This window comes from Ailuropoda melanoleuca, chromosome 1 (assembly GCF_002007445.2).
Source record: "Ailuropoda melanoleuca isolate Jingjing chromosome 1, ASM200744v2, whole genome shotgun sequence".
In the NCBI taxonomy this organism is placed as follows: Eukaryota; Metazoa; Chordata; class Mammalia; order Carnivora; family Ursidae; genus Ailuropoda; species Ailuropoda melanoleuca.
The window spans coordinates 69,304,073-69,330,467 of NC_048218.1; the positions used below are offsets into that span (position 1 = coordinate 69,304,073).

Below are 26,395 nucleotides of genomic sequence, written 5' to 3' on the forward strand. Positions count from 1 at the left end.
TTTGGAGAAGGCAGACAATAAAAATATATGCAAAAATATAGTATGAGGTGCTATAAAGAAACAGCAAGGAATAGGGGCAGAATATTGAGAGGGTTGCTACTTTAAGTCCTGTTTGAGGTGACCTATGCAGGAGCCGTAATGAAATAAGTGTATGAGCCATGTGAGTATTTGGGGAAAGAGCATTCTGGGCATAGGTAAAGGCAAGTTGTGAAAGTCTTAAAAATGTTAACTTAGTTGGCACATTTGAGGAATAGCAGAGAGGCCAGTAAGGTTACAATAGAGTAATTAAAGGAGAAGAGTGGTAAGAAACGAAATAGACAAACCAGAAAGTAGTTTCATGAAGACCCTTGTAATGTGTTATAGATATATGATAGGAAGCCATTAGAAGGATTGAGAGCAGAGTGATATACTTTGATTTACCTGTATGGAGCTGTAGTTTGAAGATTAGACTAAAGAAAATAAAGGGTTAAAGCAGAGAGACCAGTTAAGTTATTAGAGTTCCAGACAAGAGTCTTGGACTAGTGTGGTAGATGATGGGGGGGTGGTTAGATACTGGATTTAGGCTCTACTTTAAATGTAGAGAAGATAGGATCTGCTGTTAGCTTGGATATGAAGAGACGGAAAGAGAGGAGTAAAGGGTAACTCCTAGGTTTTTGAGCAACTGGGTGAGTTCTGGGATGCAGAGATGAGGCATCCTGGAGGAGGAACAGGTTTGGAGGAATGTGGACTCAGAAGTTCTGTTTTGGCCATGTTAGGTTGGAGATGCTGAGTAGGTAGGTGGATATCCAGGTCTAGAGTTCAGGGTACACGTTGGGACTGGCAAAATTAATTTGGGCATCATTAGTGAATAGCCATTACATTGTATGGGATCACTTAGTGCAGCTAGAAAAAAGAAGGGAAAGACAGCAAAGGACTGAGTCCTGTGGTGTAAGCCAACATTAAGAAGTAGAAGAGAAAAGGAGGAACCAGCAAAAGCTGAGAAAGACCCACAGTGGCTAGAAGAAAAGTGAGGAGACTGGTTGTTGTGATGGAAGCCAAGTGAAAAAAGTGTTTCGAACAAGAGAGGGAGTATTTATTGGTGTGGAATGTTGCCTATATACCCGGGTAAAAAAGTTTTAGCTACTTTGAAGTAAATGTGATAGTGTCCCCAATAGATAACCTTTCTTATGTAGAGCATTCTCTTTTGTTTTTAAGTTTGCAGTCCGAATAACTTTCCATATTGTTATTCAGAACATGATATTTTGGTCATTAAGATCAAGTGGAACTTTTCATTTGTGAGAAGGGATTTGATTATTTTTCATGAAACTTAATCCCTAACAATCTTCCAGTCATGGAAGAAATTTCTAAACCTAAGTTTTTGCTCCAGAAAAAAAGCAGTTTTCCCTTATGTTTGTCTTTTTGTTCAGTAATGATTTCCTTAGTACCGTTACTGTTCGTATTCTTCTCTTGATCCAGTTTTTTAACCCACTTAAGATTAGATGTGCAAATAAGCCAAATCTAGTTATTTGAAAACTTTTTTGAAGAATGTTCATTCAAAGATAAAAAAAGATTTTAAAAAGAATAACTATTTTGCCTAGAAAAGAAAAATAGAAAATTTGATTCATTATACCAGTTGTACAGAAAGAATACTTTCTTTACCTAGTATTTATGTAAAATTGTTGATGTTATAAATATTGACAATAATGTTCAATACTAAGTTACTGTTAGATTTCTAACATTTTGGGGCGCCTGGGTGGCTTAGTCTGTTAAGCAGCTGCCTTTGGCTTGGGTCGTGATCTCAGGGTCCTGGGATCTAGCCCTAGTCAGGTTCTCTGCTCAGCGGGGAGTCGGCTTCTTACTCAGCCTCTGTACTCTCCCCCTCTCTCAAATAAATAAAATCTTTTTAAAAAAGATTTCTAACATTTTATTTTTCTTTTTATCATAACTTCTTCCTCTTGGTCTTGAGGACAATTTGGAAAGAAAGGTAGATTAAGTCTTTGGTGTCTCACATAAAATTTCTATTGTTTGCAGACATTCTCTATTTACACCAGATACATTTTATATCACACAGTGGTTTACTAGAAATAAGAAAAAATTATTCTCTAAAGTTGGTATTATATTGGGGCATCTGGGTGGCTCAGTCAGTTGAGCATCTGACTCTTGATTTTGGGTCAGGTCATGATCTCAGGGTTGTGGGATTGAGTCCTGCCTCGGGCTCCCCGCTCAGTGGGGAGTCTGCTCCTCTCCTTCTCCCTCTCCCTCTATTCCTCTCCCTCACCCCTCCCCCCCACTTGCACTCTCTCTCTCACATAAATAAATCTTTAAAAAAATAAAATAGGTTATTTTTAAATCTCTTTTCAGTTGATATAACTTTTTACTTCATTTATTTTTTTAATATAGAATATTCTCATCATGTAAGAACATTCTATTTTTGATAAAGATGGATGCTATGGACTGAATTGTTTATTTCTCCCAAATTCAGACGTTGAAGCCCTGACCCCTAATGTGATAGTATTCGGAGGTGGGGCCTTTGGGAGGTAATTAGGTCATGAGGGTGGAGCCCTCATCAATGTGATTAGTACCTTTATAGAAAGAGACAAGAGAGATACTGATCTTTCTCTCCACCGTGTGAGAATAGGGCAAGAAGGTAGCTATGTACAAGCTAGAAAGAGGGCTCTCACCAGAACCTGTCCATGTTGGCACCCTGATCTTTGGACTTCCAGCCTCCAAAATTGTGAAAAATAAATTTGTTTTTCAAGCCACTCAGTCTGTGGTATTTTGTTATAGCCACTTGATCTAAGACAATGGCCAACAATGTTTAACAGAATATATTGTTGACCTGAATCATCAATGCTTTACTTTTTTTATAATACTCAGAAAAGGATGTCCTCCCAAGAAGCACATAAGTACCCGTGAATTAAAATCCACTTTTAAGTATGTAACAGGAAAGCAAATTTTTTCAACTGTCGAGGAAGCATATTAGCTTATCTAACTAGATTTGGTGCACAGAACTGAGGGCTCGATTTTAAGGAGTCTTTTCATTGCTTCTAGTTGTAGGTTGTTTTTTTTTAAAAGATTTTTTATTCATTTATTTGACAGAGAGAGAGACAGCCAGCGAGAGAGGGAACACAGCAGGGGGAGTGGGAGAGGAAGAAGCAGGCTCCCAGCGGAGGAGCCTGATGTGGGGCTCGATCCCAGACCGCCAGGATCACACCCTGAGCCGAAGGCAGAGGCCCAACGACTGAGCCACCCAGGCGCCCCTAGTTGTAGGTTTATCATTAATGAATTGTGTGACCTTGGAAGCCACTTAAGTACTTTGCTTCTTGATTCCCTCTTTGGTAAAATTTAGATTCTAATGTCTGTCTTTCAAAAGTTTGATACATAAAACGACAGAAAATCTGAAATTTCATTGAAAAGTCATAAAGGGGAAAAAAGATATGAAAGTTTTCCCGACCTTTGAAGTACATCAATTCAAAGTTTAACAATAGAATGTAATTGAAGACTGTCCCAGAAGGTAGTAGCTCACCGAAGTAATACACATTTTTCTGCACTTTACCTTCTGAGTGAACAGTTGCCTGAGCCTTTCTGGAAAAAGTGCTGAATATATGAATAAACATTTATTCAAAAATTTGACATCTGGTCATTTATGAGTATTCCAGCCCTGGATACAATAACACAGTTAATATCACATGAAATTGAGGGGCGCCTGGGTGGCACAGCGGTTAAGCGTCTGCCTTCGGCTCAGGGCGTGATCCCGGCGTTATGGGATCGAGCCCCACATCAGGCTCCTCTGCTGTGAGCCTGCTTCTTCCTCTCCCACTCCCCCTGCTGTGTTCCCTCTCTTGCTGGCTGTCTCTATCTCTGTTGAATAAATAAATGAAATCTTTAAAAAAAAAATATCACATGAAATTGAATAAGAATGCACTTTTTATATGCTTTACTTTCCCCTTGTATTTATCTGTAGACAATTTTCTGCTACCTGAGGTAATGAAAGAGAAGATAGTATATAATTTTTAAAATTAGATAGTACTTTTGATTCTAAAAAATTAGAAATGAATCATTTCTCTATTTACAATCAGCTTTGTAGATAGGTTAAATTTGCAAATGTGATCACCAGTTTCTGTAGTCAGTTGAAAATTAAAATGGGGAGGTTTTCTGGATGGCAATGTGAAGAGTTCAGTGGAACTCCCCAGAGAAGTATCTGTCTAATTGGTCAAAATCAGAAAGACCAATCGAAGTCTCTGGAGAATAATAAAAGGATTTACAACAAAATGAGAACCACAGAATTCAGTAATAGTAGTAGGCTATAACATTTGAAGTAGAAGCTACACCCATTCTCTCACCCAACTGTTTCAGGAGAGGTTTCTGGGAGACTTGGAAACCAACTGGCAGCTCCTGTCAGTCCCAGATACTGTTCGATGATACAGAGGTTCTGCGAGGGAGGGGTCAGAGAAAACCTCAGAGACTGGCAACATGCTGGCCCTTGTCTGAGGGGCCTGACTTTTTTTTGGATAGTGGAGCAATTTATGCCTCCAAGGAATTGTTCAAAGTAAAAATCAGCTAACAGTTACTGGGGGCCAAGAGCATAGTATGATACCAATGAAGGCAGATCAGAAGTTTAACAGGGAGATCAGAAAGAGAAGCAAAGGAGGTCTGATGATGTAGAATAATGTGCTGTTACCTAAGGCCATACTCTTAGGAGAAACTGGAGGGGAAACTGCTTTGCTATTTGTCCTTGGCTAAATGTGGAAAAACTTGTAAACTCCCTGTGATGTGAAAGCATTCTCCAACCCATGTAGATCACGCAGCAAAAAATGAAAACCTTAATGGCTCAGGGGATTCAGTACAACTCAGATCAATCAGTGACTGATGGCTAAACTGTAATGACCCAGGGATGACCCTTTGGATGCCAGGTTTAAAGATAAAAGCAAGAAAAAATCCAAACGGAAAGTAAAGGCTGCATACCGTGGAGGAACAGACGTCACAGAATTAGTATAGCCAAGTTACTAAACAACAGCAATAAACCCTAAAGCAGGGACAATCAGTATCCAGAGCTGCTACAGTATATTATCTGAACTGATGTTCAGTTATAAGAGGCAAAGAAACAGGAACATGTGATCCATACACAGGAAAAAAGTAGAAATTTCCTTTGAGGACATCAGATGTTGAACTTGGTGGACAAAGACTTCAAAGCAGCTATTATAAATACGTCTAAAGAACTTCAACCATGTTTAAATAATTAAAAATATATGATGATAATGACTTGAAAAAGAAAATATCAGTAAAGGATAGAATGCATACACACACACACCCCAAATGGAAATTCTGGACTTGAAAAGAGTGAAGAAAAATGAACAGAACCTTAGAGAAAGTGGTACACCATTAAGCACAAAACACACTCATAATGGGTATATCAGAGGAGGAAACAGGGACAGAAAAAAATATTTGAATAAATAATGGCTGATAATGTGCCAAATTTGATGAAAACAATCTACACATTCAATAAGCTCAAGGAAATACTAGCAAATCAAGTCCAGCCACATGAAAAGGATTATACTCCATGACCAACTGGGATCTATCCCAGTCAGGCAAGGTTGGTTTAACATCAATGTAGTACCTCATATCAAAACTATTTAAGGGTGCCTGGGTGGCTCAGTCGGTTAAGCGTCTGCCTTAGGCTCAGGTCATGATCCCAGGATCCTGGGATCGAGTCCCACATCAGGCTCCCTGCTCAGTAGGGAGGCTGCTTCTCTCTGCTGCTCATGCACTCTCTCTTGCTCACTCGCTCTCTCTCTCAAAATCTTAAAATCTTAAAAAAAAACTGTTTAAAGTAAAAATACATCTAATAAATGCAAAGACATCCCATGTTCATAGATCTGAAAACTGAATAGTTAAAATAATGTTTCCCAAACTGATCTACAGTTACAGTGCAAGCCCTATCAAAACCCTAGCTGGCATTTTTGCAGAAATTCACAAGCTGTTTCTGAAATTCAAATGGAAAGAAGCCACGAACAAAATAATACTGGAAAAGAACAAAGAACAAAGGTGGAGGCCTCACATTTCTGTATTTCAGACTTTGCTACAAGGCTACACTAATCAAGACGGTGTTGTACTAGCATAAGGATACATGTAGATCTATGGAATAGAATTCAGAGTCCAGAAGTAAACCCATTCATGTAAGGTCAGTTTGATTTCCAACAAAGATGCCAAGACAGTTACTGGGAAAATAATAGTCTTTTCAGGAAGTGTTTCCAGACAACTCGATATCCCCATGCAAAAGAATCTGGTTGGACCCCTATATCACATCATGTACAAAAATTCAAATGAATCAAAACTTAAATTTAATATCAAAAACCGTAAAACTAGGGCACCCAGGTGGCTCAGCTGGTTAAGCGTCTGCCTTTGACACAGGTCATGATCCCAGGCTCCCTGCTCAGTGGGGAGTCTACTTCTCCCTCTGTCCCTCCCCCTGCTTGTGCGCCCGCTCTCTCCTTCTCTCTCTCTCGTGTGTGCACACATGCAAAAATAAATAATAAAACTGTAAAATTAGACAAAAACTGTAAATCTTCATGACCTTGAGTTAGTGATTTTGTAGGTATGATAACAAAAGCACACACAGTAAAGAAAAGTCCATGAATTTCATCAAAATTAGAAACTTTATGCTTTAAATGAGACCACCAAGAAAATGAACAGAAAATGCACAGAATGGAAATATTTGCAAATCGTATATCTGAGAAGTGTCTTGTATCTGGAGTATGTAAAGAACTCTTAAAACTCACTAATAAAAAGAAAACCCAATTAAAAAATGGGCAAAAGTTCCAGATAGATAGTTCTCCCCAGAAAAGTCTGTGAATGGATAATAAGAACACGAAAAGATGCTCAACATCATTAGACATTAGGTAAATTCAAAAATGAGATACCACTTTACAACCATTAGGATGGCTATAATAAAAGAACAAGTGAGGATGTGGAGAAACTGAAACACTCCTACATTGCTGACTAGACTATAAAATGGTGTAGCCACTTTGAAATACAATTTGGCAGTTCCTCAAAATTTTAGAGATATGACTAATTCCACTTTTGAGTATATACCCAAAAGAAATGAAAACATGTCCTCATAAAGATTTGTGCACAAATGTTCGTATGCATAATGTTATCAAATGGCATTATTTATAATAAGCAAAAAAAGGAATCAACCAAAATGTCTAACTGATGAATGAATAAATAAAATGCACTATTTGCATATAATGTAAGTGTTTGGCCAAAAAAAAAAAAAAAGGATTGAAGAAGTGATACATACTATAGTATGGAAAAACCTCAAAAACTTAAATGAAGTAAAACAAGGCAATCACAACAGAGCATGTATTGTATGGTTCTATATATGTGAAAATGTCGACGATAGGCAAATCTGTAAAGACAAAGTAAAGTGGCTGTCTATAGGGCTGATGGGAAAAGGGAAGCAGATAATGGGGAATACTATAAACTGAAAGTTTGTGTCCCCCCATCTCCCAAGTTCATATGCTGAAACCTAATCTCCAATGTGATGATATTTGGAGGTGGGGCTTTTAGGAAGTGATTATGAGTGGGATAAGTGCCCTTATAAAAAGAGGCCCCAGAGGACTTCCTTGCTTCTTTCATCCAGTAAGGTTATAACAAGAAGATGGCTGTCTATGAACAGGAAGTGGGCCCTTACCAGACACTGAATCTCCCAGCAACTTGATTTTGGACTTCCCAGCCTCCGGCATTGTAAGAAATAAATTTCTGTTGTTTATATGCCATCCAGTCTATGGTATTTTGTTCTAGCAGCCCCAATAGACTAAGACAGGGAGTGGCTGCTAATGGGTTATGAGGTTTCTTTTTAAGATGATGGAAGTGTGTTCTTAACTCTGTAAATATAATACAAACCACTTAATGTAATTTTAAGTGGATGAATTTTGTGTTATTAAGTTATACCACCAAATTTGTTTAAAAAAAACTTGTAAGGGGGCACATGAGTGGCTCAGTCATTAAGCGTCTGCCTTTGGCTCAGTTCATGATCCCAGCATCCTGGGATCGAGCCCCACATCAGGCTTCCTGCTCAGTGGGGAGCCTGCTTCTCCCTCTCCTACTCCCCCTGCTCAGTGCGTCTCTCACTGTGTCTCTCTCTCTGTCGAATAAATAAATAAAGTCTTAAAAAAAAACATGTAAGGACTGTTTCAAATCTGTTTTGGAAAAGGATGAGATGAGTAATCTTTAATATATCGTGTTTGCATAATGATTACCTTAACTGTATAATAAATTTAGAATAATTATAGTCATAAAATTATTATTTGTTTCTCTTCTATCTCATTCCTTGCCCTCTTCTAGTCTAGGAAATTAGGAATATACAAACAGAATTATATGTGAGAATTATGCAACTATCAAGTATTTTAAAGAATTTTTACGGGTAAATATCAGATTTGCATATTTATTTGAGACATTTAAAAAGGGTCAGCAAGGAAAACAGGTAATGCTGAAATAATTTTCTAAAATACAGATAGATAAGTAGAAGTAGGTTAGGAGATCATATGTGGGTAAAAATCATTGTAGTATCATTTCTCTTTAAAAAGTTTTTGATCTGGGCACCTGGGTGGCTCAGTTAAGGTTAAGTGTCTGCCCTCAGCTCAGATCATGAGCTCAGGGTCCTGGGATTGAGCCCCGCATCAGCCTCCCTGCTCAGCGGGGAGCCTGCTACTCCCTCTGCCCCTCCCCCACTCATTTTCTCTCTCTCTCTCTCAAATAAATAAATCTTAAAGTTTTTGATCAAGTGTAGGGGTACTGACATATTTTTCTAACAAGAAAAAAATAATACAGCTTTAAGGGCTATATTTAAACAAATAAGACATAACTAGATTTCTAACAGTTTAATTTCCTCTATCCTGAATGAGTATAAAGCCAGTGAATGATATTTTAAATGGAATTGGGAAGCTCTCATGTTTTTTAGGTGGATCATTGTTAAAATATATATATATATATATATATATATAAATTTATTTAATTTCAGGTGAGAATGATAAGAATTAGGCTTATTTCAAAAACTTAACCCAGTTTCTAATATATTCTGTGTAAAAAATCTTAGTCATGGGGCGCCTGGGTGGCACAGCGGTTAAGCGTCTGCCTTCGGCTCAGGGCGTGATCCTGGCGTTATGGGATCGAGCCCCACATCAGGCTCTTCTGCTGGGAGCCTGCTGCTTCCTCTCCCACTCCCCCTGCTTGTGTTCCCTCTCTCGCTGGCTGTCTCTATCTCTGTCAAATAAATAAATAAAATCTTTAAAAAAAAAATCTTAGTCATGTTTAGAATTCTATGTTATTGTTGCAGAATCTAGGATAATTTATCATCTCTCCCTGCTGGACATTTATCCCACCACAAGGAAGTAAGAATTTGACTTCTGCAACTTAGCCTCTACAAGTGCAGAGAAAGCTAGAGCAGGGAAAACGAGTATATTGAGCTGAATGGGGAACTAGAGGACAGTTAAGGTTTTCTGCTTTTCCCAACTTCAAAGAGCCATTTCCCTTGTGTTTGGAAGTGAATTGAGCTGAAGGCAAGAACTTGAGGATCCTTGGCCTATGACTTAGGTTCTAAGGGGTCAGATAATAATTGAATCTTGCTGGGACCTGCACTTGAAAAGCTCTACCCCTAACAGACATTTACATAAGAGTAGACGTATTGGCTAATAACTACATAAGCTCTTTTTAACCTAGGTCTCAGATTTTCCCTTGACATTAATGAGCATTAAATTTTTTTTGGTAACATTTTGTCTATCACCAGTAGGTTTAACTTTGACTTCTTTAACATTTTATATTTTGTACTTTTATATTGTTAGGTTTCTTTAAGCACTTTTTAAGGCTAGTTTTGGTACGACAATCTTTGTTTTACATTTTACTACTTTTTCTTATCATGGTAAAATACACACACTATTTACCATTTTAATCATTTTGAAGTGTACAATTCAGTAGCATTAAATACATTTACAATGTTGTACAACCATCACCAATATCTAGTTTCAGAACCTTTTCATCATTCTCTCCAAAATGTACCCATTAAGCGGTTGCTCCTCATTTCCCCCTCTTTTCCCAGCTCCAGGCAACCACCAGTCTGTGTCTCTTTCTATGGATTCACCAATGCTGGATATTTCATATAAATGGACTCATACAATATGTGGCTTTTTGTGTCTGGTTTCTTTCACTTAGTGTAATGAATTCAACATTATGCCACATGTATCAGTACTACATTCCTTTTTATGGCTGAATAATATTCCTTTGTATGGATATACCACCTTTTATTATCTATTTATCATTTGATGGACATTATGTTGTTTTCACCTTTGGCTATTGTGAATAGTGCAGCTGTGAACATTCAAATTTTTATTTGAACACCTGTGTTTCAGTTCTTTTCAGGTATATACCTAGGAAGAGAATGACAGTGTCATATGAAAATTCTATGTTTAATTGAGGAACTACCAAACTGTTTCCCGAAGTGTCTTCATCAATTTACATTCCCATCGGCAATGTACGAGGGCTTCATGTTTTCCACACTTGTTATTTTTCATTTTGAAAAAATTATAGCCATGCTAGTGTGGGTGTGAGGTGTTATCTCATTGCGGCTTCGATTTTCATTTACCTAATGACTAATGATGTTGAGCATCTTTTTGTGTCCTGTTGGCCATTATGTATCTTTTGGAGAAATGCCCATTTGAGTCCTTTGCCTGTTTTCTAAAATGGGGTTGTTAGTCTTTTTGTTGTAGAGTTGTAAGACCTCTTTATATATTCTGAATACAAGATGCTTATCAAATGTATGATTTGAAAATAGTTGGTTGCCTTTACACTTTCTTGATAGTACCCTTCAGTGCACACAATTTTTAAAGATTTTATTTATTTTAGAGAGAGAGAGAGCCCTAGTGGGAGAGGGGCAGAGGGGGAAGGAGAGGGGCTGAGAGGGAAGGAGAGGGAAAGGGAGAGAATCTCAAGTAGACTCCACACTCAGCACAGAGCTGGATGTGGGGCTGGATCTCAGGACCCTGAGATTATGACCTGAGCCAAAACCAAGAGTCGGACACTTAACTGACTGTGCCACTCAGGTGCCCCACAATGCACACAATTTTTAAACTTTGATGAAGTCCAATCTATTTTTTCATTGGTTGCTTGTACTTTAGGTGTCATGTCTAAGAAATTGCTGCCTAATCCAAGGTCCTGAAGATTTATATCAATGTTTTTTGCTGAGAGTTTAATAGTCTTAGCTTTTATTTTAGATGTTTCATCCATTTTGAGTTAATTATTTTATGTGGTGTGAGTTAGAGATACAAATTCATTCTTTTTCATGAAGATATACATTTTTCCCAATACCATTTAGTAAAAAGGCTATTATTTCCCCCATTGAATTGTCTTTGCATATAGAAGTATGGGTTTATACCTTCAGTTTTGTTCTAATGATCTATATGTCTGTTCTCATGTCAGAACCACACTGTCTTGATTAGCGTAGTTTTGTGGTAAACTTTCAAATTGGGAAGTAGGGATAGTCCAACTTTGTTCTTCTTTTTCAATGTTGTTTTGGCTGTTCTGGTTCCCTTGCAATTCCATATGAAATTTAGGATTAATTTGTTAATGTCTGTAAAGAAAGGCAATTGGAATTTTGATAGAGAATTCATTGAAACTAAATTAGTTTGGGAAGTAGTGCTGTCTTAACAATTTTAAATTGTTCAGTTCATGAACATCAGATGTGTTTCCATCTATTTAGGTCTGCTTTACTTAATTTCAACAATGTTTTGTAGTTTTTAGTGTACAAGTCTTGCACTTCTTTTGTTAAATTTATTCCAAGTGTTTTATTCTTTTTGTTGTAAATTGTAAATGTACAGTGTAAACAGAATTGTTTTCTTAATTTCATCTTTGTATTGTTCATTATAAGTGTATAGAAATACAACTGCTTTTATTTATTTTTTTTTACTGAAACTTCATGCACTTTGAATATGACCTTCCCATTCCCAGTCCCTCAGGCCCCTTGCAATACCATTCTACTCTCTGCTTCTATGAGTTTGACTATTTTAGATTCTTCATGTAAGTGGTATCAGGTAGCATTTGTCCTGTGTCTGGCTTATTTCGTTTAGAATAATGTCCTCTACATTCACCCATGTTGTCACAAATGGTAGAATTTCTTTGTTTTTTTAGGATGAATAATATTCCATTGTATCTATATACCATATTTTCTTTATTAATTCATCCATCTATAGACATTTAGGTTGTTTCCATGTCTTGGCTATGGTGCATAATGCTGTAATGAACATGGAAGTGTAGGTATCTCTTCAAGATCCTGATAGCAATTCTTCTAGCTATATAGCCAGAAGTGGGATTGCTGGATCATGTAGTAATTTTACTTTTAAGTTTTTGAAGAACATCCATACTGTCTTTTATAGTAGTTGCACCAGTTTATACTCCCAACGCTTTACAAGGATTCTTTTATCTTTAGATCCTTTTTTTTACTTTCCATATCCTTGACAGCACTTGTTATCTTTGGGGGTTTTGTTTGTTTTGGTAATAGCTATTGTAATAGGTATGAGGTGATAGCTCAATATTTTTTTAAAGATTTTATTTATTTGTCAGAGGATTTTATTTGTCAGAGAGAGAGAACAAAAGCAGGGGAGCAGTTGGCAGGAGAAGCAGTCTCCCAGCTGAGCAAGGAGCCCGATGTGGGACTCTATCCCAGGACCCTGAGCCAAAGGCAGACGTTTAACCAACCGACTCACCCAGGCGTCCCTCTCATTATGATTTTGATTTGCATTTCCCTAATGATTGGTGATCTTGAGCACCTTTTCAGATACCTCTTGGCCATTTGTGTATCTTTGAAAGAAACATCAATTCAGTTTCTTTGCTCTTTTTTATTTTGTATTTTATTTTTTTAAGATTAACTAGTTATTTTTAGAGAGAGAGAGCCAGGGTGGGTGCAGAGTGAGAGGGAGAGAGGGTCCTAAGCAGACTCCACGCTGAGCAGGGAGCCCCACATGAGGCTTGATCCCACGACCCCGAGATCACAACCTGAGCCAAAACCAGTCAGAAGCTCAACTAGCTGCACCACCCAGGTGCTTCTCTTTGCCCTTTTTAAAAAATCAGGTTATTTGTTTCCTTGCTATTGAGTTGTAGCAGTTTTGAAATACAACTGATTTTAGTATTTTGATCTTGTATCTTATAGCCTTGATGAACTTACTTAATAGTTCAGATAGTTCTTTTAAAAAGATTTATCTAGGGGCGCCTGGGTGGCACAGCGGTTAAGCGTCTGCCTTCTGCTCAAGGCGTGATCCCGGCATTATAGGATTGAGGCCCACATCAGGCTCCTCCGCTATGAGCCTGCTTCTTCCTCTCCCACTCCCCCTGCTCGTGTTCCCTCTCTCGCTGGCTGTCTCTATCTCCGTCAAATAAATAAATAAAATCTTTAAAAAAAATAAAAAATAAAAAGATTTATCTATTTACTAACTTATTTATTTATTTATTTATTTGAAAGAGAACATAAGTGGGAGGGGCAGAGGGAGAAGGAGAGAGAATCCCAGGCAGACTCCACACTCAGCATGGAGTCTGACTCAGAACTTGATGTCACGATCCTGAGATTACGACCTGAGCTGAAACCAAGAGTCAGAGGCTTAACTGACTGCCAGGCACCTCTCAGATAGTTTTTTTAGAGGATTTATTTTGATTATTTCTATACAAAATCATGCCATGGGCCAATAGAGATATTTTTACTACCTTGTTTCCAATCTGGATACCTTTTGTTTCATTTTCTTGACTAATTATCTTCGCTAGTAGAACCTCCAGTACAATGGTGAATGGAAATGAGAATGGACATCTTTTTCTTGGTCCTGAACTCAGGGGGAGAGCTTTCATTCTTTCAGAATTAAGTATGATGTTAGCTGTGGATATTTAGTAGATGTTCTTTATGAGGTTTAGGAAATTCCTCTCTATTCTTCATTTGCTGAGTTCTTTTATTATATAGAAAGGTGTTGAATGGTTTGGGGTTTGTTGTTGTTGTTGTTGTTCTTTATTCTATTAATACCATGAATTACATTGGTTATATTTGTATGTTTACTCAACATTACATTCCTGGGGGCAAATCCCACATGGTCATGGAATGCAATACATTTTATATGTGGCTGGATTCAACTTGATAGTATTTCGTTGAGGATTTACAACATCTATATTCATAAGTGATATTGTTTTGTAATTTTCTTGTGATATCTTTTTCTGGTTTTGATATTAGGTTAATACTGGCCTCATAGAATGAGTTAAGACATGTTGTTCTCACCTATATTTTGGAAGAGTTTGTGAAATATTGGCATTAACTCTTCAAATTAATTTAATAAATTTAATTTAATAATTAATAAATTACATTTAAAAGCAGCAACAGAATAAAATATATACCACAACTTCTTTATCCATTCATCCATTGATGAACACTCAGGTTGTCTCCTAAGTCTTGTCCAATGTCTTGGCTATTGTAAATAATGCTGCTATGAACATGGGGGTGCAGATGTCTTTTTGAGTGAGTGTTTTTGCAAAAACTCCTTCCCATATTTTTGTTTTTGATGTCACAACTTACCCCTTTCTATATTGTGTATTTATTAGAAAATTATTATAGCTATAGTTATTTTTAATGCTTTTGTCCTTTAACTTTTTTACTAGAGTTAAGTGGTTAACACACCATCATATTACAGTATTAGAGTATTCTGAATATGACTATATACTTGCCTATGCTAGTGTATTTTATATTCTCATATGTTTTAATGTTACTTGTATCTTTTAATTTCAACTTGAAGATCTCCATTCAGCATTTCTTTTTTTAAGATTTTATTTATTTATTTGAGAGAGGAAGAGAGAGAGAGAAAATGCACACAAGCTGGGGCAGGGGGGGGGGTGGAGGGCCAGAGGCAGAGGGAGAAGTAGACTCCCCACTGGGCATGAAGTCTGACATGGGGCTCGATCCCAGGACCCTGGGATCATGACCTGAGCTGAAGACAGACGCTTAACTGACTAAGCCACCCGGGCACCTCTATTCAATATTTCTTATAATGCAGGTCTAGTGGTGATGAACTCCCTCAGCTTTTGTTTGTCTGGGAAAATCCTTATCTATGCTTCATCACTACAGGATAACGTTGCCAGATAAAGTATTCTTAGTTGGCAGATTTTTTCCCAGCACTTTGAATATATCATCCTACTTTCTCCTGGCCTATAAGGTTTCTGCTGAGAAATCCATTAAATGCATTATGGGGGTTTCCTGATAAGTGATAAGATTCTTTACTGTTTTTAAGATTCTGCTGCTTTTAAGATTCTGTCTTTGACTTTTGACAGTTTTTTAAAAAAGATTTTATTAATTTATTTGAGAGAGAGAGAAAGGCAGAGAAAGGGGGAGAAACAGGCTCCCCACTGAGCAGGGAGCCCGATGTGGGGCTCGATCCCAGGACCCTGGGATCAGGATCTGAGCAGAAGGCAGAAGGCAGACGCTTAAGCGACTGAGCCACCCAGGCGCCCCAACAGTTTTATTATAATGTGTCTTAGAGAAGATCTTTTTGAGTTGAATTTGTTTGAGGACCTATGTACCTCATGAACTTGTATAGCCAAATGTCTACCCAGATCTTTAAATAAACTTTATGCCCCCTTCTCCCTCTCTTTTCCTTCTGGGACTCCAATAATTCATAGGTTGTTTCTTTTGATGATATCCCACAGTTCAAGTAGGATTTTTTCATTCTTTTTTCTTTGTTCTCATGTGACTGGATAATTTCAAAGGTCCTTTCTTTGACATTGCAGTGTCTTCTGTTTGATCCAGGCTAATGATAATACACTCTATTGCAGTTTTCATTTCATTCGTTGTATTTTTCAGCTCCTGAATTTTTATTTGGTTCTTCTCTATGATTTCTATCTCTTTGTTAAACTTCACATTTTGTTTGTGTGTTATTTTCCTGATTTTGTTAAATTGTCTTTCTGTGATTCGGGCTGGCTTTCTGCATGTGCTCACTAGTTGTCTGCAAAAGCTTGATTTCACTGTCATCAGGAATTTGCACAGGGAGCTGGGTAAGGGGTTAGGGAGAGATGTGGGTGGAGTGCATGGAGCTATGAGGGTGCCTGTTTGCCAGTTGGGGTGATCTGCAGGTGAGTGGTCCTTAGCAGTATGGGGACAGACTCCTGACATAGTTATTAGGATCCATGTCCCTTTGATATGTCCCATTTTTAGCCCCAGCTGCTGTTCTCCCAGCTACTCACTGACCTCAAGTTGTGTAACTCATGACTTGGTACTCTGGGTGAGGGAAGAGAGAAATGGGCCTCGTTGGCAGTATTCTGCACAGTTGGAGTGCTCACTTAAATGCTCTTGTTTTTCCTTGTGGGAGAAATTACAAGCTGAGGGGTGTTCTCCTGGCTCTAACCTGTACTGCCTTTAGGGAGGGATGATGCAGGTAAAGTCCTATTGTTCATCTTACTCTCTCAACTGTTCAATCTTGGATTTTTTTTTCTTAACATTATGCTGGAACTTCTCCACTGGACTCCTCAACTTACACAAAGGCTCTTTTATCCATGGGTGATTGTATTGAATCTATATATTAATTTGGGTAAAATTAACATATTAAAATAATGAGTTTTCTAACCCATGAACATAGTATATCAATCCATTTATTTAGATTTTTTAAAAAAATGTCCACAATATTTTGAAATTTTCTGTCTTCTGTAACTTTTAAATAACATTCTTTTATTTCTATTTTGTCTTATCATTTTTGCTAATCTCAAGAAAACAAAACAAAACAAAAAACACCAAAACCACATTTACTTGGTTTTTCTGTTAGACATGAATTTTTCTTAAATACTGTATTCTTTTTCTATCTCCATTTCCTCCACCCAATGTACACAGAAGTACATTGAGGCGTCATACTCTGGCTAATAGTAAATTGAGGGAAAAAAAAGTAAATTGAGAGAGGTGTGATTGATATCATTGTACTCATTACAGATGACTGAAATTCTCCACCAAAAGCTTAAGATAGAATTTGAAGGCTCTGAGAGAGCTTTTTCATCCTACCATTTACTAATAACATCAGATTCTATACCTCTTTCTTTAATACGCTTAGATTAGGGGAATAAATTTTAGCAAAAACCACTTTGGTTATTAGTTATCTCTGCCAGTTAAGCAACTTAATAGACATTTAAGCAACCCTGTCAGTACCTTGGCCAGCTTATAAAAGAAAAACCTCTGGTATTGTATTTAAAGAGGTGGTAGACTAGAAGAGGCTTTTTCTTAGCAGAATTTCGACCTGAGGCTCCAAAGTCTAACGGTATATAGCCTTTTATGTTTATTCATTATTCACAAATTAACTCCTTCTCTAGAGGCTAATTTTTACTATGTCTTTAATTCTGTTTAAGAATCTCATCAGGAAATTTTTAGGATCCTCATTTCTGAAAAAAAAATATTCAGACTAAGTCCTGGTTTGGAGCTTCAGGCTGATTCTTCTGAGAGTTCTTTGGAACATTGTTTTTTTAAAGCCTGTCTTCTAGTTTAATGTACCTTGCTGCTTATAAAGTACTTATATTTACCTTATCTTGTTTGAACTTTAGAACTCTGTAAGGCAGGTAGCATTAGACAAACATATACACATGGAAGCTCCAAGAAATTTCTGCTGGCTTTCCTCTAACTTTACATATTTGAAATCACCGTTTTGTTAGAAAGTTCCCAACATTGCGTAGTATAGGAATTGATTTTTAAGATTAGTGTAAAACTGAAAAAAAAAGATTAGTGTAAAACTGAAATGGCAATTTTCCAATTCAGAAGTCTTCACATATCTAGTTCTCACGATTGGTACGGTCAGTATCTACTACAGTTTCTAGCCGATCTTTTCCATTGATTTGCCTCTGCTTGCTCCAGCTGAAAAATCTCTCTCAACAGAAAGCTTGCAGAAAATGCTGAGATGAAGATTATTTCTATAACTCTTTTATTGCATTTAAAAACCCTTTGCTCAGGCAACTAGCCATACAAATCATTTTAATTTATCCATATTTATCTCCAAGAACTTTATGGGACAACAAGGACAAGTATATAATGATAAGATGGCTGAAATATTTATACCATGTACTTATTTGTCCTAATTCTGCCCCCTGAAAGTGCAGAGGATAAGTTCAGTTCCTCTTACACATGGTAGCTCTTTAAAAATAAAAATTTTAAGACAGCTGTGGCTCCTTTTCTCCTATGCCCTAAGCCTTCTCTTTTTCCTGACCAGTGTAAACAACCAGACCTTTACTGTCTTGGTCGTCCTTCACAGCATGCCATCTCATTCACTGATGTTTTACTAAATGGTACCTACTTTATTAATACAGCCTCAGATCAGACCTTGTTTGGTAGCCAAGTTGGTTCATACAATAGAATATTATAGAGCAATAAAATGTATTAATTACAGTTCCTTGCCTCGGAATGGATGAATCTAACAAAAACAATGTTGAGTAAAAGAAGCCAGACACAGAAGTATATATATTGTTTGATTGCATGTATATAACGGTTTAAAAACAAAACAAAACAAAACCCTGAACTATTAATATTCAGGCATTACCTGTTGATTAATGCTTAAGTGGTAAAACTATAACGAAAGATGACATGATTTTCATAAAAGTCAGGTTAATGGTTGACTTTGTGGAAGAAAGAGGAGTTAGTGATTGGCAGGGGGATTCTGGGGTGTTGGTAATGTTCTGTTTCATGACCTGGGTGCTGGTTACGTGGCTGATTCTTGGTAAACTATTGAGCTATATATCTCTGTGTGCTCATTTTTCTGTATGTGTTATTCTTTACAATACAAAAACTGTTTCTTAAAGTACAATGTTTCACTGCTTTCAGTTTTCTGATGCTATTCCTGTAATTGTCACTTTCTCAAAGATCATTGATAGGGATCCAGTAGTCTCATCTATAAGTTCTTTGGGGTCCTAGGGTCCAGCCAGATGAAGAGACATTACTCCTGGTGTTTCAAACAGGAAACTTAATAAAAAGAATTAGCTACAAAGATTTTGAAAAGAATGGTAGAGCAAAAGGGAGACGGGGAGGAAAAAGGAGGAAGAGGTGATACAGAGATCAGAAACTAATATTTCTGGAGTAAAGCTTGTACCCACTATTGCACTGTTAGAGACATTATTATAATCAAGTATAGCTCTCCCAAAGTAGTATCACCTTAACTGGGTCTAGAAACTACTATTGCTGGCACTACAGGTCCTGCCAGCATCTATCACCAATCAGAGCCAAAAACAGGAAGCATCTCTCTTCCACCTGCCTTCTGATCTCCTGGTGGTGCCTCCTATTGGCAGACCCTAAGAGCAAGCTAAGTTGGCAAGAGAGCCTGGGAAATGTACAGAACAAAGTGTAGAATGGAAGGAGTAAAGTTGAGGGGCAAAGAGTAAATTACAGGCACAAGTCCCTAGAATTTCATTTTTACAGATTGTTGAGATGTTGTCTTTAGAGTCGCTTACCTCATTTTTGGATATAACATTCATACCAGTAATTGTTCTACCCTTTCCAGACCAATGAATAATCATTTTCTAACACAGTGAAAATAGAAGAAAAATAGGTACTGGGTAATTCTGCTTTCTTTATTTCATTCTTTAAAGTTTGAGTGTGTGAAAGCTTTGAACAAAAACTGGACCTAATAGTATAGTGTTTAAGAGAGCAGACTCTGAAACTAGATTGCCTAGGTTCAAATCTAGATTCTGCCATATTCTAGGTATGCAGCCTTGGGCAAGTTATTTAATCTCTCTGTGTCTCAGTTTCCTTACCTATAAAATAGGAATAATAATATCACCTTCCTTTCAGGATTGTGGCAAGAAGTATATAAATTAATAAATGTAAAACACTTAGAACAGTGCTTAGTATATAATAATCACTTGATGAATGTTAACCATTATTATTATTGCTTCTTCACCCAACTTATCATCATTAAGTACAGTAAGTACCTAAGGAAACATTTTGATTAAAATGATAGTAGTTGATGGACTCAGGATTCTCTTATCTAGCAATTCTTTGAAATGAGAATCTTTAGTTAAGATGCTGAAGATTTGCAGGGAGAAGTTGTGAAACAGAAAATAGTTAACTTGGTTCTTGTTAATGGTTGCCATTGGTATATATTGTCAGAAAAAAAGCACCAAGATACAATAGACAATTCAATGACTAGCCACTAAGGAAAAAAAAAGGAAAGGGAGGCACTGGAAGGGAAGTGGGAATGAGATGTCAATGGTCTACTTTTGTTAAGTAGGGATAAAAGTGTCTGTGGGTTCTATAGCTACCAATAGAAGAGTTCTGGGGCAGACATTAAGAGATGAAAGAAAAAAGTACCTGACTGTTACTTAGAATGAATGTCAGAATACTTCGTCACAAGCCTGCAATTACTGAAATTCTATAATCAGTACTATTCCTAATTTTACAAAGTTTCAATGAATATATTCCCTCTTTCAGAGAAACGCAGAACTGTAGAAGATGCAGAGTAAAGCTGAGTCATCTAGGTTAGTTTCTCTGAATGCTTGTCCTAGGAGGAAAAACAGACTGGACGATAGTATAACCACAAAAGAAGGTTCAATCTTACAACACGAGCTAGTTTACCTATGAGAAGTTTTTAAAGATATGGGGTGGAATGAGAAAAGTGTTCTAATTATCTTTTGTGTAACAAACCCACCCCAAAGTCAAAACTATTTTTGTCTGCCACACTTTCGTGAGCTGACTAGGCTCAGCTGGGCAATTCTTGGCTAGAGTTAGACTCATCGAAATAATCAGTTGGGCTGGATATTGGCTCATTCACATCACTGGTGGCTGATGCTAGCTAGCTGTGGGCCAGGGACTTAGCGGGGCTCTCAACTGGAGCAGCCTTTTCCTTGTGGCCTGAGCTTAGCATATTGGCTGGGTTCTGAGAGGGAGTGGTCCAAGTTGCTCAGGTAACAGCCGTAAAGCTTCTGATGAACTTGCCTCAGCATTCACACGGTTACTTCTATTGGTCAAAAAAAGTCACAAGACCAGTCAAGATTCAAGGGGAAGGGAAGGATATGGGATAGGTCACATAGGGCATGAATATAGAGAGGCATGGGCTCACTGGGGGACGACCAAGGGAAGAAAAGATAATAATGTATACATTTTGGCCTCGACAGAAGTGTCAAAGCCACAAAGAAATAGAATGAAGTAATGCCACTGAGGAATTATTGGAGAATATCCAGCATGGGAAAAAGTAAAGGGAATTAAGTACCATGTGTCTAACTGAGTAGGCACTGTGATTACACAGATGAAGAAAACTGCCCTCCAGGAGTTAAGGCCTTTTGGGGAAATATTTTGAAAATATCTCCTGCCTATTGCTTTGCACTATGTGGTGGATGGGTAGTCGAATGTTACCACAAAAATAGGGGTTTTACTTTCTTTTATTCAAGAGGGAGAATTATGGGCGGGAGCTTAGTCATAAGTTGCCCCTTGCACTAAGCTAAGGAATTCAAACTCATCTTCAATGGTATGCGAACCACAAAAGGTATTAAATAGTGGAGTAACATGGTCAGACTTGGGTTTTCAGAAGGCATCCACTATAGCATAAATATACTAGAGGGGACTAAAGCAGAAGCAAGAAGACCAACAAGGAGACTTTTGCTGCAATCAAGGCAAGACAAGGGCCTGAGTCAAGGCAGTAGCAAAAACAGTAGAGACAGATTAGGAAGATATAAGAAGCAGAATCAGCATCAGACTTTGTGGCTGACGAGATAGGAGTATGTTATCAGCCTAGTATTCTCAGGTTTCTAGCCTAGACTACTGATAAATAAAATGGTACTGTTCACTGAGTTTGGTTTAATCAGAGCGCTTTGGTTGCAAACAGAAAAAAAATTAAATTTCAATTTAATTGAAAAGTCTGACTTAAACCACTTAAACCACAAAAAATGGAATTCGTTGGAAGGATAGGTCACAACTGAAGGAAGAGCTGGGTCAGACCTTGGAAAGGACAGGATAAAAGCAACTATGGGTTTCTCTGAGAGCAGGAAATTATGGCTGTCTCTAGGGTGCTGACATTAGATAACCAAACCCTAGCCAACTTTCATCTCCATATGCACTTGAGATTCAGTTTTTTAAGAGACTCCAGCCTTGCTCAGATCACACGCTCGCCACTGTGGTGGAAAGGGGGAGGTACTGTATTTATAATTCCACAAGAACCAGTAAAATGGTGGAGGGCCAGTTTCCCCCAAAGAATGATACTTGCTTTTTGCAGAAGCAGGGCCAGTGGAATGTTAGGCAGACAGACATCTACTCAGGGGAGGAGGATGTGTGGGGGTGGGGTGGGGGGGAGGTGGCTGTATGGAGAGGAGCTATGGGGAAGAGGTACTCAATTTTAAGCATGTTGAACTTGAGATGCCTGTGGAACACCCAAAAAGTTATCATCAGGAGGTACATTTAAAAGGTGAAAAAGAGTAGTCACTAACTCATTGTGTTGCTGTGGAAATTAAATAAGTGAATGCATGTAAAATATTTAGAATGGATGCTAACCCATAGAAGAAGCAATAAATGTTGCTTCCTATTATTATTACAAGGTCATCCTTCCAAAAAGAAATTATTGAATACTTACTATGAGCTAGGTACTGGGCTAGATGCCTAGGGTTGTTGTGAGAAGGAAGTGAGAATGCATAAAGAGCACTTAGCACAGTACCCCCAAGTGGAGATAAGCAGCTGCCTAAAGGTAAAGAAAAGATTACTGAGCAGAGGACGCACCCTGCTGGTTAATAAGGGTAAAGAAAGGGAGACGATATATATACTTTTTTTTTTTTTTGAAAAGTCAGACCGGAGTTTGTACTTGTGATTTCACTTACAAGATAATATGAACTACCTCTAAGGCTTATAGTAAAAAAAAAAAAAAGGAATACTATAGTGGACGTACTGTGTAGCCCAGAAGATACTCAATATATTTTTGTTTCAGTAATAAATACTTTTCTAATTCTCCCATTGCATTCCTGATGTCCTAAGTAAATCAAGAATGGAGGAAACAGAGTAGGAAGATCCTCAGGAGAAGATATTTCTGAGGCTTGGCTAGTAGTAACACTGTAAACCCTGGCAAGAAACCCCTTACTAGCCCTATAGAGAAAAGCTGTTCTCAGAGAAAAATCCACCATCAAAGATCTCTCATGTGGAGCCTTCTTTAACTCCCATTTTTTCCTTATGTCCCTACTAGGTCTTATCTCTGAAAAATAGTGTTTCCAGTATAAATGTTAAGATCAATCCTTATCCATTCAACAAATATTTACGGTCCCATACTCGTGTATTGGTCAGCTCAGGCTACCATAACAAAATGCCATAGACTTGGTGGCTTGAACAGCAGACATTTATTGTCTCACAGTTCTGAAGGCTGGAAAGTCCAAACTCAAGGTGCTGGCTGACTCAGCTTCTGGTGAGAGTTCTCTTCCTGGGTTGTAGCCACATTCTTGCTCTGTCCTCAGAAGCCTTCCCTTAGTGAATGCACATTGGAGGGGGTGATTAGAGACCGATGAGGAGAGGAAAGGAGATGGGAGGGGAGGGGAGGGGAGAGAAAAAGAAGGAGGGTGCAAGTGAGCAAGAGAGTGCTCTGGTCTCTTGTACTCTTCTTATAGGGACACTAATCCCTTGGATTAGGGACCTACCCTTATGACCTCCTCTAACCATAACCTCCACGAGGACCCTATCTCTAAATACAGTCACACTGAGAGATAGGACTTCCACAGATGAATTTGGGGAAGACACAAACATTCAGTCCATAGCATAAGCATAGGCATTGTGATGAACTAGAGTTAGAAAGATAAAGAAGTCCCTGCCATGGTTTGTAGTATAGTAAAGTGGTTTTACAATCACACAGGCTGAATTTGAGTCCAGCTGTGTGCTCTTGCGCAAGCAACTTAACCAATTTGTGTTTCATTTCTCTTATTTATAAACTGAAGAAAACAAGAGTGCCTAATTCATTCATTCATTTAATAGACATTTGTTGAGCAACTACTATATGCCAGCTATTCTTCTAGACCCATCGGGCTCTTATAAAGGGGAAAGAACATAAAAGGACAGAATATCCTTAGTATAGTGTTAGTATTCCATTACTGTGAGTTATTGTTATAAGGCAGAGCCTCACTGAAAATTGAATTTCCAACTCAACATTGTTAATTCCCTCCTGGTATGCCTCTTACTTCTTAGCCCTCCCCCCATCCTCGACAAACAAACAAACAAACAAACAAAATCTGTTTTTCCTCCTCAGTTCCCTCTATTTATTTAATATCTAAGGTGTCATCCAAATTGGACACATCCATCATCTTTGATTTTTCTCTCATTTCCCCCACATCTAATTGGTCACTTCATAGGGACACACTGGCTCAAAAGAGCTGATTGAGCTCTTCTCGATTCCATATCCAGTGATGTCTGTTGGTAGCTTGAGATCCGCCATGGGGAAGTATTTACACTGTGGAAATCAGCAAACACTAGAAATTAGGGCTTTTTTTTCTTTTCTGGTGTTTACCAGCATACCCCTGCTTCTTAGTGTTGCTCAAATCTTCCACCTTTCAGTTCCCACTACCACTGTCCTACTTATGGCTCTTATTTCTTATCCAGCCTTTTGCTAGAGCCTCCTAAATGGTCTCACCTTTGCCTATCAAACCTCCATACCGTCATCAGAGCTCATTTTGTAAGTGTGGATTGGATGGTGTGTCATCTGCTTGGAACACCCCATTGCCTGGAGGAGTAAGTCCACCTCCTCCTTAACGTGGCATTCAATGCTCTTTACAATCTGCCCCCACCCTAATGTGATCCAGTCTCTTGGACATCGCTCTCACTGCTCTGATACCATACACTGTCACCCCACTCAGCTATTCGCTTTCTTTTTTTTTAATTTTTTTAAATTTAAAAATTTTAATTTTTAATTTTTTTTTAAAGATTTTATTTATTTATTCGACAGAGAGACAGCCAGCGAGAAAGGGAACACAAGCAGGGGGAGTGGGAGAGGAAGAAGCAGGCTCCAAGTGGAGGAGCCTGATGTGGGGCTCGATCCCAGAACGCCGGGATCACGCCCTGAGCCAAAGGCAGACGCTTAACCGCTGTGCCACCCAGGCGCCCCTAATTTTTAATTTTTATTTTAGAGAGAGAGAGAGAGTGCATGCATCCACAAGGGGGTATGGGGAGGTGCAGAGGGAGAGGAAGAATCTTAAGCAGGCTCCACGCCCAGTGTGTAGCCCAATGTGGGGCTTCATCTCACGACCCTGAGATCAGGCATGACCTGAGCCAAAACCAAGAGTCAGGCGCTTAACCAACAGTCACGCCGGTGCCCTGCTATTCACCTTCTTGAACATACCATGCACTTACGTACCTCTGTATCCTTGCTCATGCTGCTCCCTGAGCCTGGAGGACCCTTGTGTGTCTGGTGACCAGTTTAAATATCAGGCCCTCTTTGAAGTCTCACGGTGACTCCTTGAGGTCAGAATTCATTCCTCAGTCTCTGCTATCAGGCCAAGCTTCCCTGAGAGGAGAAACAGTGATAAAAGTAGTAGTGCTAGCAGTAGCAGCAAGCTTTCAATAAGCAGAAATCTTTTTAAAAACTCTTTATTTATTTGAAAGGGAGAGAGAGAGAGAGAGCACAAACAGGGGGAAGGGGAGATGCGGAGGGGGAAGGGGAGATGCAGAGGGGGAGAGGGAGAGGGAGAAGCAGAGTCCCCACTGAGAAGGGAGCCTGACATGGGGCTCGATCCCAGGCCCCTGGGATCATGACCTGAGCCGCAGGCAGACACCTAACAACTGGGCCCCCCAGGTGCTCCTCAATTAGCAGAAATCTTTTGGATAGTTTGGCCTTGGTGGGTTTGAACAGAAGAAAAGATGAGACAGCATGGGCGTTAAGCCTGACTCCTCTCTTGTGGGAATCAGGAAAGGTGACCAGGGAGTCACATAGCTGGAAGAAACGGTCTCTTTGCTTTCAGCAGAACGACACCTAACCCACCCCAGACTAGCAAAGTAGGACTTTCTGAGAATGTCTTGTAGAAGAGAAAAATAATCATAGGAAAGTACTTGCCTGGCCTTTTCCCTCCCCTCACTGTTAGCCTTCTTAGCCTAAGTGGGAGGCGCAAGGAGCTTGGACCCAGGAATCTGGGGAGCAAATCCGTGCGTGGGTTGGGAGCTTGTTGGCGCTTAGGGTTCATTATGCCCAGTCTGCTATCGCCCTGGTTCCCTCACAATTAGCTTGTTCACAAACGGTTGTTCACCAGCCCACTGTTTCTGAGGCTTAGCCCATCCGGGGTGGAAAACAAAAACAGGGCCTCCAAATGGCAAAAGGACTTCAGAGAAAACAGCAGGAGCTGGCACAGGAAATGCCCGGTGATGTTAACCTACTGTGTGTATGTCGTTGGGCCCTCCAGCTCTGCCCTGGCAGGACTAGAGATAGTTCACCGGGTT

The 26,395-nt window shown here is 38.7% G+C and overlaps 1 protein-coding gene across 7 annotated transcripts in view; it reads right to left on the minus strand.

The window, feature by feature from the left end:
* The window catches only part of DLG1 (discs large MAGUK scaffold protein 1), a 1,062,265-nt gene that overhangs the window by 511,889 nt on the left and 523,981 nt on the right, over positions 1-26,395 (minus strand). The window lies entirely within an intron of this gene.